The following is a 17,713-nucleotide window of genomic DNA, read 5'->3' on the forward strand; positions in this document are numbered from 1 at the left end:
AAAATGTTTTCACGGTTTTTGACAGCAACTTTCTCAGGATAGCTTGCCTTTTGATTAATAAAAACATAATCCTATATTCCCATAATCTCATCCCTAATTGGACACCTACTTTATACAGAATGAATTGTTCAGGCTAAACAATAATATCACTGACAGAGAGATCCTTATCTTCATGATCCAAGAAAGGAGAATTCTCTGAGGGCTTTTAAGCATGACAGCAGCTAAGAAAGATTACCAAAGCAATTAATAAGAAAGCAAAGCATTATACAGTGGAAATAAAAAGTAAAATATAAAAATAGAGGTCTTTAATAATAGACTATCTGGGAAGGCTTACTGCAGGAGATCAGTTTTGAGCCAGACATTAAAAAATTATCACAACCTTTTTCAAACAGTTCTCAAAAATTATTTGAGGAAAAAGAATAGTTCAGTCACATTAATTTCAATCATTTTCTAAGCTTATCAAAAGCAAAGGATGAGATTTGTTCATGTGCGTGTAACATTTTATCTATGTCCATGCTATTAACACTAGCTACTAACTAACTACAAAGCCAACCTCTAATATTTAAATCCAGATTCTAAAATCTTGTCCTATAAACCAGAGATAGATTTGAGTACTTTTTTGAGTGAAATTTTTATCCGTACAGCCAACTTTGAATATCTTGGCTGCCTGTATAAAATGAGATTTCAAAAAAGAAACCTAGGCAATTTTTATGGCAATGCATTAGACCTTAATTCAACTCTGTTTCATTTAAAACAGCAGTATAAAAGCTAGTTGATAAATTTTATCACAGTATGCTGGGGGAATTTCAATAATGTAGTAAAATTGACATAAAATTTATCGGAGAAAAGAAACATGCATGTTCATCAATTATAGGGAGACTACATGCAAGTAGTGTTGTATGGTCTTTCACCAGGTAAATTATACGACTTAAGAACAAATATTTAAAATGAAAAATACATATATAGAGAAACAGATGCAAATATTCAATTCATGGACATAGTAGAATTATCAAACCTAAGGGTGGCTCTGAAATATAAAGTATGTTATTTTGAATGGAAAGTTCTAAGAGATTTAACCAGCGATCCAATAGCATACTGAATTAAGGATGATAACTGGGATAGAGTTAGAGGATAAGGAGGCAGGAACTAGCGCCAGAGCCATACAAATAAGATGTTGGTGTTGGTAGGGAGGCAAAGTCTTAAATTGCTAATTCATGTGTCAAACCAATGACGAGAAAATGCCAGCAATAGATTTCCAGGTGGGTCAGGGTCATGACTCGGGAATCTCGGTAAAAGGTTCACTAATGGAGGGCCACTGTTACATTCTTCTCACGATGATTATATGGGGCAGGAGGGAGCCACACAATTCAAACCATCTCTATGCAGGGGCCCTTTCTCATCATGGCTGCCTATCGTGAGACCAGAGTTTATTGTGATAATATTCCTCAGCAGGAAGTCTGTGAATACCGAACAGTGACAGTTATTTCTGCAGATGAAGGAAATATTAAAAATCATTTCTTCTTTTTAGAAGTAACCTTAAAATGAGGATGCTGAAAGAATGCTCAGGCAAATGAGTTATATTTCTTAAAAATCTGTAAAATCCTCTTCCATGCTTTCTTTCTTTTTGTGGTTCATCCCTTATTCTTGATGATCTTTTTTTTTTTTTTTTAATTTTCAAACTTCTCAGGAGTGAAAATATAGATGGCAATGCTGTGAAACAGAAGAAATTGTTCAATTTTTAGGACTTGGACTTGTTAACATGAAAATAGTAACACAACTTGCTTTTGTTGGGTAAAGGTCATGCGATATTCCATTCATTGGGATATAAATTTACTTTTCTCCCTTATGAAATGGTAGAAATGTTAGTATTAATTTATTTAAGCAGGTATGCCTTGAAAAAATGGTGCTAGGCTACTGCATCAATTTGTATGAAAAGGACAAATAATTGGCCAATACAGTATATGCTGTTTCTCTATCCTGTTCCAGACTTATCATAACATGCTGAAGTATGAAACAATAAGGAAAAGGGCAGAAGGAAGGGTAGAATATATGGCCTGTATGCATCATAAAACATTTCCTTAAAGTAGCAATTTTGCCTGAGAAGAATATGTTAAATGCAAGTCAACGACATAGAGTATATTTTCCCCTCTCACTCCCTCCTCAAAGGCTGAGATGCCGTCATTCAATTCTCACTGTACATTTCTTAGAACTTTTGAAACTGAGTGATTCCGATTTCTACTCTGGACTTCAGGTTTATGAGTTAGCAGAAAGACAACCCCTCTAGCAACAGTTCCAAAGGATATAATTACAAATATAGCGTAAGACCCTCAGCTTTCAAGACTTTTAACATTGTTGTTTTTAGAAAGTAATTGGTTTCGCTTTTGCTTTTTATCCCCCTCCCAATGCTCAGTGCAATCTATACTGCCTGGAAGCCAGACTTTAAATGAAGCAGATGCTCCAAGTTAAACTCTGAGCTGATAGTAAAGTTGTTTCCTAGCAACACAAAGTTATGAAAACTTCAAGAGTGCCACTCGGTCAATACAGTTTCTCTCATTTAGTTTCATGCACTCAGTTGGTTATTACAACGTACTGAGTACCAAATCAAAATGAACTTGATCCTACATTAAAAGGAATGAAAAACCACTCCATTGATTTTGAACTAATGACCTTTTCAAACCACGGGCATACAAAACTAACTTTATACGATAGTTTAAAAGAATATTTTTCAAAATGAAATTTGAGAAGGATGTTATAGAATGGTGATAAGCTTAGGCCATAAATCTACCCAAGCAGATACTTTTTTTTTTTTTGGAGACAGAGTCTTGCTGTCGCCCAGGTTGGAGTGCAGTGGCGTGATCTCGGTTCACTGCAGGCTCTGCCCCCCGGGGTTCACACCATTCTCCTTCCTCAGCCTCCCTAGTAGCTGGGACTACAGGCACCCACCACCTTGCCCGGCTAATTTTTTGTATTTTTAGTAGAGATGGAGTTTCACCGTGTTAGCCAGGATGGTCTTGATCTCCTGACCTCGTGATCTGCCTGCCTCGGCCTCCCAAAGTGCTGGGATTACAGGCGTGAGCCACCGTGCCCGGCCGCAGATACATTGTTTTAAAACACCTAGACTTTCTGAAGATCTAGCTAACCTGACCTAGGCAAAGGAAATGGTATGTAATTAAAATGCCTTATAGCTGTGGTTCTCAAATATTTTGGTCTCAGAACCTCTTTGGTTTCTTAAAAAGTATTAGACTGTCATCAAAGTACTGCTATTTATATGAGTTATATATGTCAACATTTCATTAAAATTAAACCTAGAAATTTTTTGTCTTTAGTTGTTTATTTAAAAATAAACACATTATGTCTTAAAATAATTAACATATATTTTAGAAAAACAGTTTTATTTTCAAAAATGAAAATAATTTAGTGAGATGAGTGTCAATGTTTTACAGTTTTACAAGTCTCTTTTAATGTCTGGTTGAATAGAAGACAGCTTGATTCTTAAATTTTTTTTTTCGGCCTTTACTTGGTTGTGATATCACACATCACATAGCCTCTGGAAAATTCTACTGTGTTATCTTGAGAAAATGAGAGAAAAAAGGCAATTTTTCCTCTTCCTCTTTCACTTTCTCTTCTGAAATTAATTTGGACCACATTTTGAGAACTGTTGGCAGTAAGCATGTTTCTTCAGTGTGTAACAGGATTTAAATGATTTCCTTTCTCATAGTCATTAACATTGGGCAGTAGGGTAAAGTGATTTCGTTTCTGACACTTAAAGGTTAGCTTGCCTGAGTTTGATTCTATTTTGACAGCTTCTAACTCTATAACCTTGAGTAAGTCACTGTAAGTCTCACTTGCATCATTTATAAAATGGGGCTAATAGTAACACTAGCCCCACAGTACTATAACAGAAGTAGGTAGGAAATAGACAACACAGCAGATTTTTTTCTCGTAAAAGTAACCACCCATGATTATTGACTGTATCTCTGATTTTAAGACTGTTCAAGACTATTGATTAAGACTAAAACAAATATCTCAATAAAACACTCAAATAACCACCACTTCCACTCTACCTCATTCTTAAAAAGAGGAAATAACGTGAACTTGTGATTACCAGATGCTAATACGCATTTTTGTAACGAGAGTTGAAGTTTGATTTACTTCTTAATATCAAGGAAGATGTACCAGACATGATGTTTGGATTCATTCGTATTTGCTTCTTTCCTAATAAAATATCTTTTAATATCATCTGGTAGAGAGAGGAATGAAGATGTGTGACTTTGCTTAAAGAAATAGTGAAAGTGAGTATTAATGCAATATGAAAATAGCACAGAAGTATGCATTTAGTTTTGATGAATGATTTCTGGTTGGTAGATTTATACTTGCTTCAACCTTTATTCTGGTTCATATAATGGCCAAAAATAAACAATTATTATAGGCTTGAATCATACACTCACACTGGGTAAATTCCAACCACGTCATCAACTGTATATTCTTTTACAGCTACTGCAGGACTGATCACATTTGCAACATGAATATTATCTTTGATTCCATAATTTGAAAACACTAGTACTCACAGCAATTTATAGCTAGATGTGTAGTAAACAGTTTTTCCTTTTGCCTTGGGAACTAGCTTAAGAGAGTAAATGAACTGAGATTGCACGAGGTCATGCAATGAGCCGATAGGGTAATCCTGAACTCTACAATAAATGTCACTTCCCTCAAAGGAGGATAAATAGATGTTCTTGAAAATAAAATCTTTAAAACAGAGCCTTATGTATTTTTGGACTTAAACATTGGTACAATATAAAATGATATTCAAAAATGAGTTTAAAAATGTAGCAACAATCATAGTCCATTCATATTAGGCATTTAAAAAATGTGCTACGGCTTGTTATACCAAATCAGTTTTGATAGCCTTTGTTAGATAAATTAGTGGTTAGTGGGAAGTTTGAGAGCTGGGAGATTTAGTGTATTCGGGAGTAATATAAAGAAGTCTTAGGATATCTGGGTACTGTGTTTGAGTGGTAATAGTTTAATTTTCTGCCCCACTGTGATGACTTTTTTACGACATTGAAGTGAAGAAGCAGAAAAACAAAAGATCATTGGGCATCATCTCACCTGTCTTTTTCCTGAGGGAAATGAGTTGCAATAGGGTGTTTTTCTTTAGCAAAGCATATTAGATTTAGCAGGCCTGTGTTCAAATTCTGGTACCCAGCTTACAGAACAAGCATTCTAAAATGTATTTCTGAACTTCTCTCAACTTCATATTCCTATGTAATGGGGTGACAAGCATAACTACTCTGTAGTCCAATTTCAAGAATTGAAGGGGTTAACATACATGATAGAGTCACCTAGTTCTCAAAAGAAACAATTCCTTCCCACTTTCCCTTCCTTGCTTTTATTTTTTTTCACTTTCTTTACTGCGGATTATATCTTTTACCTATTCTAGGTGTCTGTCCTTTACTACAGATACCAATAGCAGTCATATTTCATGCACCCACTTTCTTTTGCATTTAGAAAATAAAATGTTGAAGCTGAAACTTGTTGAATTAAGCTGTAATTTTATTAGTTCGTGTGTATGTGTGTGTGTGTGTGTGTGTGTGTGTGTTTTAAACCCATTGCTGAACTGTTATGGTTAAGTTAAAGTAAGTGCAAAATGTTTTCACATATCAACAATAGAATTATTACCATTTAAGGAATAAGGTATTATCCCAAGATGACATATCCAAGACCTCAGATGAGAACACTGAGACATTACATTAGCTTCTTTAAGGTCACAAAGCTCAGTGTCAAAGTAAGATTCAAAATGAATTCATTTGGTTTCAGTCTGGCTAATTAACCATGCTTTTGGTCAGATATAAGCTTATTTTGCTTGTGCTTTAATAGCTGTCTCTGAAAGATCAGAAAAACTAAACTATATTTGACATGCTCTTCATTTTACTGTGGGGAATACGTGATCAAGAACTGGTCTCAGTTTAATAAAGGTCATACAGTAAACCACATTTTGGGACAGGTACTAATGTCTCATAGGTATAGCTGTGCTATAGTAAGATTTGAGTTTTCACTCACAGGGCTAATCATCCCTGATGTCAACTCATCCTAGGAAGAACTGCAGAATCAGGGACTCAAATCAGGAACTTGAAAGATGTGCCACAGATTAAGCCCACAAAGGAAGGCCTTCTCTCTGGGCTTTTCTCTCTGTGATTTCCTTTTTCTGGAAATTCGCCGGTAACTCTCTAGATGTGGTGGAAACATGCCACAGCCTAATGGAATTGGGCTAAAAGCTCTGAAGAAATGGAAGTGAAGCAGAATATTTTCCCAACCCCTTCGTGGGATTCATGAGAGGTGTGCCTCATTTACCAAGCTTGCAGTTTTCAATTCCTAGTAAGAGGGAGCATACAAGCATATAAGGCAGGAACTGGAGTGCACGAACCCTGGAACCAGCTGGCTGCTTCAGCACTGGCAGGAGTGAGCTCCACTCACTCAGACCTGCAGCAGTCCACTCCTTGTGGGATGGAGTGCATGGTTGAGCAGGTGTAGGAGTCAGGGTGAGTGCTTTTGGGTGCTGGCAGGAGCAAACTCTGTGCAGGCCTCATGGCAGCATCTGGGGAGATGCCTGCGACCCCTGAAGCCTCAGAGGGAGAATGTTATAGTGCTCTTTTAGCTCTGCCATCTGCAGATGGCTTAAGTGTTAACAGCTCAGTGGGCCTTCTGACTTTTCACATGAGGCGGCTGCCCTCTGCCAGTGAGGGTGAAAGGCCAGTGTGACAGCCTTTAGTGTTTGCACTCATGGCACCCAAACTCTTGTCTGGCATCCAGGAGAAATAAAGTTGCACAAATAAATTAAAAGATGATAAATTTGGGGGATTTTATTGCCAATGAAAGTGGCTTTTAGTGGAAGAGGAGCTGAGAAAAGGATAGGGTGAGAAAGTAATCTTCCCCTGAAGTCCGGCCATCTCCAGCTGGATTCTTCTCCAAAGTTAGCCATCAAGCTGTTCCTCTAAAGTCAAGCTGGTTCTCTCCCAATGTTGAGCCATAGTCTCTGATGTCCAGCTTTCTCCTCTTTGCTTGCTGAGTCTGGAGTCTTTATGGGCACAGGATGTGGGGTTAGGGCAGGCCACAGGTGGTTTTTGAAAAGGCAGCGTTCAACTGGGAAAACAAGGATGTAAATTCTCACTTTGGGCTACAGTCTTAGGCTTTTCAGCTTGAGGGTGGGGCTTCACCAGGGACCCACCCCTGTCGGCCTAGAATTTCTCTGCCTCCTCTCCCCATCAAAACCTGGAGTTATCAGGCAGGCATACTTCAGAAAACTTGACAAAGATATTTTATAGTTTGTGAGTTTTGAGAGCGGATTTGGAGATAAAAATGAGGCATAAGTTATTCTCTGTGTTGTAATACCCTTCCTTTGTACAAAGTAAGCATCCTCAATTATAAGTTAATCATAGCCCATACCTTAACATATAGTGAGTACAAGCAATATTAGAGGGAAATTTAAACTAAGAGTCTACACATTCAAGGAATCTATAAAATTTAAGTACATGAGCAAGTTAGGAGGATGAATAGAATGCAAATATTCTTATCAAGAGGCAAAAAAGATTTCCACTTTGGGCCATGATGCACTAAGAAAGACTGGATTTGTATTTCCAACTCAGATAACTAGAAAACTGAACAAAATATAACAAAATACAGCTTTGAGGCATTAAGCCATGTGGGATTATGATACCTGAGAGAATGATAATATTCCCGAGAAACTGCCTAGGGAAAAGATTTTCAACCTTGTACACTGTTGACATTTTGGGCTGGATAATTCTTTGTTGTAGGGAGCTGTCCTGTACATTGTAGAAAGTTTAGCAGCATCCTTGGCTTTGGTGCTGATGTAGTAGCACTACCCTAGTTGTAACAACCGAAATTGCAATCAGACATTGCAAATGTCTACTATGGAACAAAATCATTTCGGTTTGAAAACCATTGGCCTAGAAGTAGTCCCTGTGCTGCGGCATAAAGAAGGAAAATCCAAGCAGAACCAAGCCATCATGCAGATATAGGAAGACAGAGATTAAAGGTTAAAGAGGTCTGAGTGGCTAGAATTTATACAACAGGCTACCAGTGAAAGGGGAGCTGAGGGAGAGAGAAAGAAAGAGCAAGTTTTAGAATCTACCTAGGGACATCCTCAATCTAATCTTCACCCATGTGAGAGGAAACTACATGAGCAGAGAAAGAACCGCTGGAAATTAGGAAGTGCAACCATTCACACAGTCTACACACAGCTGGGAATAACAATTCTTCCCATGAGCCAGAGTTGAAGACTTTTAAGACATGGAGAAATCTCAGAAGGGTGACACCTTAGTAGAAGGTCTAAATTAGCCCTCAGTTAAAAGTTGGTCAAGACACACTCCGAAAAACTTAAAAGCAAGCATTTAACTGTTTCCAAGAACTTAATTGTTCACCAGAACAGGTTACAACACGATTTAAAGAAATACATCAAAATCCAGCATTCAACAACATGATATTCACAATGTTAGGTATCTAATCAGTGAAGCTGGAAAATCTGCCTCATAATCACAAGCAAATGTAATCAATAGTGACATTCATAAATAAGAAAGATGACAGAATTGGCAGTGAAGGACATTTATAAATACGAAAAGGATTATAAATATGTGCCTTATGCTTATATGTGCCCAATTAAAAATGTGACAATGATAGAGAAATAAGAAATATAAAGCGTTACCAAATAAAAATCTATAAAGAAAAAACACTAAAATAAAAAGTACACTGTAGAGAATTAACAGTAGATTAGACTGCAGAAGAAGAGATCAGTAAAAATGAAGTCATCGGAAGGAAATGAGAACAGACATCTAAAAAAACACAAACAAAAAAAAGAACACAGGAAAATAAAAACAGCCACAGCCACAGTGATAACTGTATTCTAACAAGCGTAATTAGATCCAGAAGGAGGAAGGCGGAAGGCTAAGGTTGGGAGTGGAAGGAAAGGGTAGTATCTGGAGTAAGAATAGAGAATTTTATATACGATGAAAACTGTAAATCAACACATCCAAGAAGTTAAGCAAACCCCAATCAGAATAAACACACAAAAAACAATACCATGGCATATCAAAATCAAATTGGTAAAACCAGTAATGCAGAGAAAAATCTTAAAAGCTGCTAGAGAGGGAAGAAAAAATGATGTATTATGTACAAAGGAACAAACATAAAAGTGACAAAGCATTTTTGGCAAAATGTATGCAAGCAAGAAGAATATATAGTAATATCTTTAAAGTACTGTGAGGAAACAAAATCCGAAACTGTCAATCTGGTTGTTCTCTGCTTGGCAAAAGATTTTTCAAAAATGAAGTGAAAGAAAAATTATTTAGACAAATAACAATTGAGATATTTCATCACTCGCAGATTGGAACTACAAAAAATATTAAAGAATGTTCTTCAGGCAGAGAACAAATAATATAAGATAGAAATTTAAATTTAGAAAGATGAATGACAAATGCCATTCAATTATAATCATAAACAAAATGTAAAAGTTTTTTATTCTCATATTTAAATCTATTTTAAAACAATTATGTGAACAAAAATAATACAAATGTGTATATTATATCATATAGAAATAAAAATAATAACATCAATAGCACATGAGGAGAGAAACAGATATAAAATCTTGTTATCTTCTTTCAAGATATATACAAAGTAGCATTATATTTGAAAATAAACTGTGATAAGTTAAAGATGTATATTGTGAACCCTGGAGGATCTACTGAAAATTTAAACTAAGAGATGAGGAAGAAACCAATATTGAAGAGAAAGTGGAATTGTAAAAAGTTTTCATTTAACTCAAAAGAAGACAGGAAAAAAGGCATGCAGAAAAATGGAACAACTAGAAAACAAACTAAAAGTTGGCAGATTCAAAACCAACCATATTGTTAGTTATATTCAATCTAATTGGAATAATCTAAAAGCACAATCTATTGACAGAGATCAAGCTGACTAAAAAGATCTAGCTATATGTGTTATATAAGAAATGAATTTTAAATATTAATATACCAATAGGCTAAAAGTAGAAGATTTTAAAAGATATTATGAAAACACTAAGCAAAGGAAGCTGAGTTGAATAAACTAATATCAGACAAAGTAGGTTTCAAGCTAGGGATATCACCAGGGAAAAGAGAAGCATTCTATAATGATAGAGAGGTCAATTCAACAGGAGGATATGCTTGAGGCCAGGAGTTTGAGACCAGCCTTGGCAACATAGTGAGACCTGTACTTGAGAGGCTGAAGTGAGAGGATGGCTTGAATTTGACAGGTCGAGGCTACAGTGAGCTCTGATTGTACTACTGCACTCCAGCCTGGGTGACAGAGCAAGACCTTGTCTCAAAAAAAAGAGAAAAGAAAAAAAAAAAAGGATATAAGGATATAACAATCCTAAGTGTACAAGCACCTAATAAAAAAGCTTCAAAATGCATGGGGAAAAATACAATTGAAATGCAAAACTTACAAATCTACAAATATGATTGAGATAGTTAAAACTTTTTTCTTAACTGACTAAATGAGTAGTCAAAAGAATAGAAAACATTTATCAACCTAATTTTCTCATGAACCAAAAAAAATTAACAAAATAATAGCAAATTAAATCTAGAAATATAGAAACAGTATAAAACAACATGAATGAATATAGTTACTATTTGAAAATCAATGTATTTCATATTAACAGACAAAAAAAAACCATATGATTACCCCAATACATTCAGAATGCAGGAGAAACATTTTGCAAAACTAAAAAAAAAATTAAAAAAATAAGAAAACCCAGCAACAACTAAAACTTTTCAGCAAACTAGGACTGGAGACAACTCTCTCAATATAATAAAGTATATAGTTGAAAAAAACCCTACATCACACTCAATGACAAAAGGTTGTAGTTCATTCTCAAGTTTAAGGCAAGGATATTGCTCTCATTACTTATATTCATTATTTTAATGCAGTCCTAGACGATTTAATAAGGAAAAAAAGAAAGAAAGGAAGAAAGAAAGAATGTTAAAGGATAATTACCAGTAGAAATGGCAGTCAGGGACTCCAAAAATCTGCCCCTCTGTAAAATCAATAAAAATTTTGGCAAAAATTGCCAATATCAACTTTTTTAGAACTTTGAAAATTAAATAAAGCACGCAACATTCTGAGGAGTATTTATTCAAGAAAAATGACTATCTCAGTAAGAGTTACGAACTTTGTGGTGTTTAAACTCATTGTAGTCACACTCCCTTCTCCCAGGTATGTGGTAAACATAAAAGCCCAAAACTCACTATCACAGTATTCATGAAGAATAGTAGCTTACCAGCTACTCACTGGTGGAGAGAGAATGGGCTTGGAACTCATGTTAAACCGTATTCACAGAAAATTGGTGTTATCTGACCCCTCTGCAGTTATCTGAAAACCTTCTCTCACAGGCCTTGTATGTATTTGACCTTAGTCAGAGCTGACTTGATTTGGATCATTGAGAAAATAATTTTTATGGACATTAGTTAACTTTAAAAAGTTTAATAATATGGCAGCTTACAAGAGGTGTTGATAACAGTTGGAGCAAACAAGAAGCTGACTAAAGCTGGGGAAGGAAATGTCCAAAGAAAACTTTGAAAAGCCCTAACATGTTACTGAGAAGCCAAAAGACCAAGCGTTTACAGGGTTGTGTAGATGACCGGGAAAGACCTGAAAGAGTCCAAAGTCCTTCCTTCCAATTGATGTTGCAATTCTGTAAAATCAGGAAAGGAAGATTAAGGCAGAGTTTTAATCTGCCTCTTTAAGCTTGAAAATCATGAGGATAAAAATAATTTTAGCAGTATACCATGTTATGGATCAGAATACTTAATATATTTTGTATGTCAATTTTACTCTAAGTGATCTATAAATCCAGCACGACTCCAATTAGCACTCTAGCCATCTTTGCTGATAAAACTGATAACCTGTCTTTAAAATTTACAGGCAAAAGATTTACAATACGTGACACAATTTTATGTTTCATAATCTTTGCTATTTTCAGACTCCCTTTATTTATTGCCACGTAAACTTTAAGGTTATTTTAAACAATTAAAAAAACTGACCCTGATTAGCAATCTCACGTAAAATCTCATTTAAATTTATATATTAATTTTAAGAGCGCTTTCTTTCCTCATCAAAACCTTTATTCAGATACTGTTTTAAGTACATCTAATGAGTTCTGTTAATTCATAAAAGTCATTCAATGTTTAAATTAAATTTATTTGTATTGCCTAATTTTCCCCTTATTAAAATGAAATGTTTTTGTATTTCCAATTATACCTAAAATGATGTCTTTAGAAGAAACCAAGTCTCCTATGTTAGTGTTTCTTAGAATAAATGTAATAATATTGCTAGGTGTTTATTTGGTGTTAGTAATCTGTAATTTGCATAATGTTGGAAAGGGAGAAAATCTTTAGTTTCAGTATTAGGAGTGACTTAATGAAATTGTTGAAAATATTGTACATGTCTTGTGATTTAAATGACTACCATCCCCAAGCTTGCTTAAAAATAATTAAAATGATACCATGGTGTATCTGCCAGAAGTCTACTTTAAGGGATAAGGAGCCTCTTAGGAAATGACTCAGCCTGAAAGAAGAGAGAATGCTGGCACAGAAGCTTTTCTTTTTCATTTGTTTTAACAACAAAATGGAATAAAAATGAGTTCAGCCTGTGTAGATTTTATTCGGCTTATCCAAAAGTTCAACCACTGAAAAACTCTACCCTCATCTCTCCACTGAGTTCTATGATGAAAAGACAGAACAATAACAATAACAAAATATTTATAAATGTTAATTAAAAGATTATAATCTATTTTCCATGAGACAATGAAGTAGCAGTAATTTCAACAATTTTGCAAATATAGAAAATTTTTCTAGTGGTGTTGAATGTAAAGAGAAACAGTGATATTGGTGTTGATGCTAGCAACCTTGATGTCAGAGGGCTCCTCTTCCTAATAACAGTACAACTCCTCTTCTTCCATCTCACACTGCCATTATCACTACTTTCACCAGCAATGCATTATTGTTATCAGATATTCATTACGGAGCTGAATTAGCTAATGAAAATTAGTTGGTTATTTGCAGTTATTACTGCTTTACTTTTTACTTTAAAATCTATTGATAATAAGCAATTTTATTTCAGAAAACATTTTGAAAAATGTTTATAATGACTTATGTAAATACACTAATGATTTTCCTTCTTGTAATTCTTTTATTTTCCTAGTGAATTCCTCAACCATTTATACATTTATTATGAAATTTTGGGGGAACCTAATAATTGAGTTTGGGACTTTCTCATTTATCTCTATTCCTTACTGTTAAGAAGGAAACAGGTATGAATAAATGGCTTCTCATACTAATGTTTAATTTATAATTTATTTTCAATTTATTGGTAACATACAACTCAAGTCTCAGTTCCTTATAAAAGCAAAGGTTTATTTGTTGGTTGTATTCCATGTCGACCATAGTTTTGTTGGAGACTGTGCTTATTAGAGTCACTCAAAAGACCCAGTGACCTCATCTTGACACCTACCTCCATGATCAACCACAGTAAGTGGTAAGAGAATGTGTTCTCACACTGTCTCTTAGAACTTTGGCCTGAAAATGACATATATTTCTACTGCTTACATTTTGTTAGCCAACTGTCTCACAAACACATGTAACTTCAGGTGTTGAGAAGGCACAATATTACTATGCCTAGAAGAACTGTAGTGTTTGTGGACAGCCTGAATGGCTACTATGTCATATCTCTGGCATATTCAACTATCTTCCAAAAAGTAAGTAAAAAATAATTTGTCAACTGTAAAAACATATGTAAAACTGTTTCTTAAAAGTATAAGTGCTTCCTTCATGCCTGTTTACACAATTTTTACAAATATTCTAATTTGGGGCTGATTATCAAATCAAATGTAAAACAAAGAAAAAATATCAAAAGTGAGATAAATGCCTAAGGAAACAATATAACAAGCAGAAATAACTAGATGAATAATAAAAGAAATCTAACATAGTATTAATTAGCATACAAAAATTATTCATAATTCATTAACCTGTGAGTGTATCATTTGTTTAGATCATGTAGAGAAATGTGGACCTGACTCATCAAGAAGTGATTAATTGATGAGTTTAGGAACTAAAATGGTCTGGCTGTTTCTCCACCTAAAATCTTGTCTTGAATTTAGTTCCCGTAATCTCTATGCGTCATGGGAGAGAACCAGTGGGAGATGATAGAATCATGGGGGCAGTTACCCCCATGCTGCTGCTCTCATTATAGTGACTGAGTTCTCGTGAGATCTAATGGTTTTATAATGGGCTTTCCCCCTTTTTCTTGGGAGTCCTTCATGTTTGCTTCCCCTTCTGCTATGATTGTAAGTTTCCTGAGGCCTCCCCAGTAATGCTGAATGGTGAATCAATTAGACCTCTTTTCTTTATAAATTGTCCAGTCTCAGGTATGTCTCTATTAGCAGCATGAGAGTGGACTAATTCAGTAAGTTGGTTCTGTAGAGGGTGGGGTGCTGCTGCAAAGACACCCAAAAATGTGGAAGTGACTTTGGAAATGGATAACAGGCAGAGGCTGGAACAGTTTGGAGGGCTCAGAAGAAGACAGGAAAATGTGTGAAAATTTGGAACTTCCTAGAGACTTAGAAGGCTTATAGAACAGGAAGATGTAGGAAAGTTTGGAACTTTCTGGAGACTTGTTGAATGGCTTTGAGCAAAATGCTGATAGTGATATGAACAATGAAGTTCAGGCTGAGGTGGTTTCAGATGGAGAGGAGGAACTTTTTGGGAACAGGAGTAAAGGTTACTCTTGCTATGCAAAGGGACTGAGGGCATTTTGACCCTGCCCTAGAGATCTATGGAACTTTGAACTTGAGAAAGAGTATTTAGGCTATCTGGTGGAAGAAATTTCTAAGCGGCAAAGTGTTCAAGAGGAAGGAGAGCATAAAAGTCTGCTGCAGGGGTGGGGTCCTCATGGAAAACCTCTGCTAGCACAGTATGGGGGGGAAATGTGTGTTCAGAGCCCCCACACAGAGTCTCCATTGGGGCACTGCCTAGTGGAGCTGTGCGAAGAGGGCCACCATCCTTCAGACCCCAGAATGGTAGATCCACTGACAGTGAAAAAGGCACAGACGCTCAGCACCAGCCCTTGAAAGCAGCTGGGAGGGGGACTGTAGTACCCTGCAGAGCTACAGGGGAGGAGCTTCCTGAGGCCATGGGAGTGAACCTCTTTCATCAGCATGCCCTGGATGTGAGACATGGAGTCAAAGAAGGTCATTTGGAACTGTAAGGTTTAATGACTGCCCTATTGCATATCTGACTTGCATGAAGCCTGTAGCCCCTTTGTTTTGACCCTATTGCATATCAGATTTGTGTGGGGCCTATAGCTCCTTTGTTTTGACCAATTTCTCCCATTTGGAATGAATGTATTTACCCAGTGTCTATACCTGCATTTATCAAGGAAATAACTAACTTGCTTTTGATTTTATAGGCTCATAAGTAGAAGGGACTTGCCTTGTCCCAGATGAGACTTTGGATTTGCACTTTTGAGTTAATGCTGGAATGTGTTAAGACTTCAGGGACTGTTGGAAGGGCATGATTGTGTTTTGAAATGTGAGGACATGATGTTTGGGAGGGGCAAGAGGCAGAACGATACGGTTTGGCTGTGTCCTCACCCATAACTCATCTTGAATTGTGGTTCTTATAATCCCGCGTGTCATGAGAAGGACATGGTGGGAGGTAATTGAATAATTGAGGGAGTTACCCTCATGCTGCTGTTCTCATGATAGTGACTGAGTTCTCACAAGATCTGATGGTTTTATAAGGATCTTTTCCCCTTTGCTTGGCACTTCTTTTGGTTGCTGCCATGGGAAGAAGGATGTTTTTGCTGTGCCTTCCACCGTGATTGAAAGTTTCCTGAAGCCTCCAACCATGCTGAACTTTGTCAATTAAAACTCTTTCTTTTATAAATTACCCAGGCTCTGGTATGTTTTTATTAGCAGCATGAGAATGGAATACAGGAATACAGAAATACACTTACTTTTGGAAAAACTCCTGAACAACATTTAGTTTCAGAAATTTCTGCCCTTGCACCACTCCCCAACCACATACATATATATATAACTGATATATAATAATCTGAGATTTCTTTACTAGATACAGTACAATATATTTATCTGAGATTTCTTTACTAAAAGAGTTCATTTCTAATAAGTTTAATAAGAAGTTGCTGTTTGTATGGTGATGTAATGGCTAAGAACCAAGTAGTACCATTGAATAATCCATTAATAGTATAGTCATTAGTCATTATAAATAAGTCCCTCTTAGACACATTGACTCCTACAAATTTCCATAAAGAAAATGAACATTAATAAATATTCCAGGAGGGCTCCTGGTAAGTTTTCTTTAGAATATGTTCTACATAATCATAAAAGAGAGGAAAACAAATTTTCCTTTATTTCAATGTATTTTAAAGATTTCATATACATACATTGACCACATCACAGAATAGGAACTTAAAATGCTATCTTTTAATTTAAAATATATTTTTACATGACCAAAGAAGACAAAAGAAGGAAACACTTTTGATTTGGCATTTTAAGTATGTCAACAAGAATGCTGCCTTCCCAGAAGGTAAAATAAAAGGAATAACAGTGCAGAGATTTGTGCACCACTGCTCCTGTTCTGACTTTCAGAGAGACCATTCAGACTTCAGCAACTGAAGAATCAGTTCACTGTTGAATGGATTCACAAAGAATCTCAAAATTGTAAGATATATTTAGCTTCATGAAAAGGCTATGTTGAATTCCTTGTGATTTCAGAATTTCTTGGTAACAGGAAATCACCAGGGAGTATATTTAGGAAAGATGTCCTCAGGTTTGCACAGAGACTTTAGCAAACAAAACAGAAACATATGGACAGCATCCTCAGTGCCAAGTGTCATAGGGATTTTGCAGATCATCACTTTGTTTCACACACACACACGTATACACACAAGAAGTTCTCTCAGCATGAGACTTACTTTATTAAATGCTAGTAACTATCTTGATAAAAGAGAAACAAGAACCATAGATATTGTAAATTTGCAGAAGCATGATAAAGAAGCAAAGGAACAGTCAAATCGATGCATTCTTCATAATCATGTTTTTTGTACATTCCACCATTAGTCATTACTTTGATTATCCAAATTATCTAGAGATACACATGCGCATATTTTCTGAGGTTTGAGAGAGAATTATATTGTTTCTGATTTATATAGGTCAGGCTAAGAAAAACTTGCGTGATCAAAACCGACATTTCAGAGTAGACAGACAACAGCAAATAATGTATTTGCATGCATAGTCTGTGTAGAATCTTCAAGATGTGACAGCATTTTCTAATTTCATAGCAACATCCTGGAAAATTCTACAAAAGAGAACTTCATAATTCTTTTCAGGGGAATGATGAAAGACAGGCAAAGAAGTATAACTTTTTAAGAAATAAAAAAACATAATTTGTTTCATAAAACACCCACTTCATCTCCCAGAATTGGGCTGAAGAGAGTGGCTGGTAAAATTACAACTCCAAGTCATTAACACCTAAAAGGAAACTTCAAATGGATCTTGCTGAATGATATGTTAGCATGTGGTGTTCCTCTCAAATGTCCAAACATGATTCACTAACTATGCCCAAGTCAGAGTATTTTGAATTGC

The 17,713-nt window shown here is 35.7% G+C and overlaps 2 long non-coding RNA genes across 2 annotated transcripts in view; both read right to left on the minus strand.

Moving 5' to 3' along the window:
• Positions 1–770: 770 nt before the first annotated feature.
• Positions 771–17,713, minus strand: part of LOC134732376 (uncharacterized) — a 1,392,928-nt gene continuing 1,375,985 nt past the window's right edge. The window contains exon 11 of the long non-coding RNA XR_010115476.1: positions 771–1,710. This is a non-coding gene — a long non-coding RNA (uncharacterized lncRNA). The remainder of the gene's footprint in view (positions 1,711–17,713) is intronic.
• The window catches only part of LOC134732375 (uncharacterized), a 42,601-nt gene continuing 31,754 nt past the window's right edge, over positions 6,867–17,713 (minus strand). Inside the window, exon 3 of the long non-coding RNA XR_010115475.1 lies at positions 6,867–7,143. This is a non-coding gene — a long non-coding RNA (uncharacterized lncRNA). The remainder of the gene's footprint in view (positions 7,144–17,713) is intronic.

The sequence above is a fragment of the Symphalangus syndactylus genome, chromosome 14, assembly GCF_028878055.3.
Source record: "Symphalangus syndactylus isolate Jambi chromosome 14, NHGRI_mSymSyn1-v2.1_pri, whole genome shotgun sequence".
NCBI lineage: Eukaryota > Metazoa > Chordata > Mammalia > Primates > Hylobatidae > Symphalangus > Symphalangus syndactylus.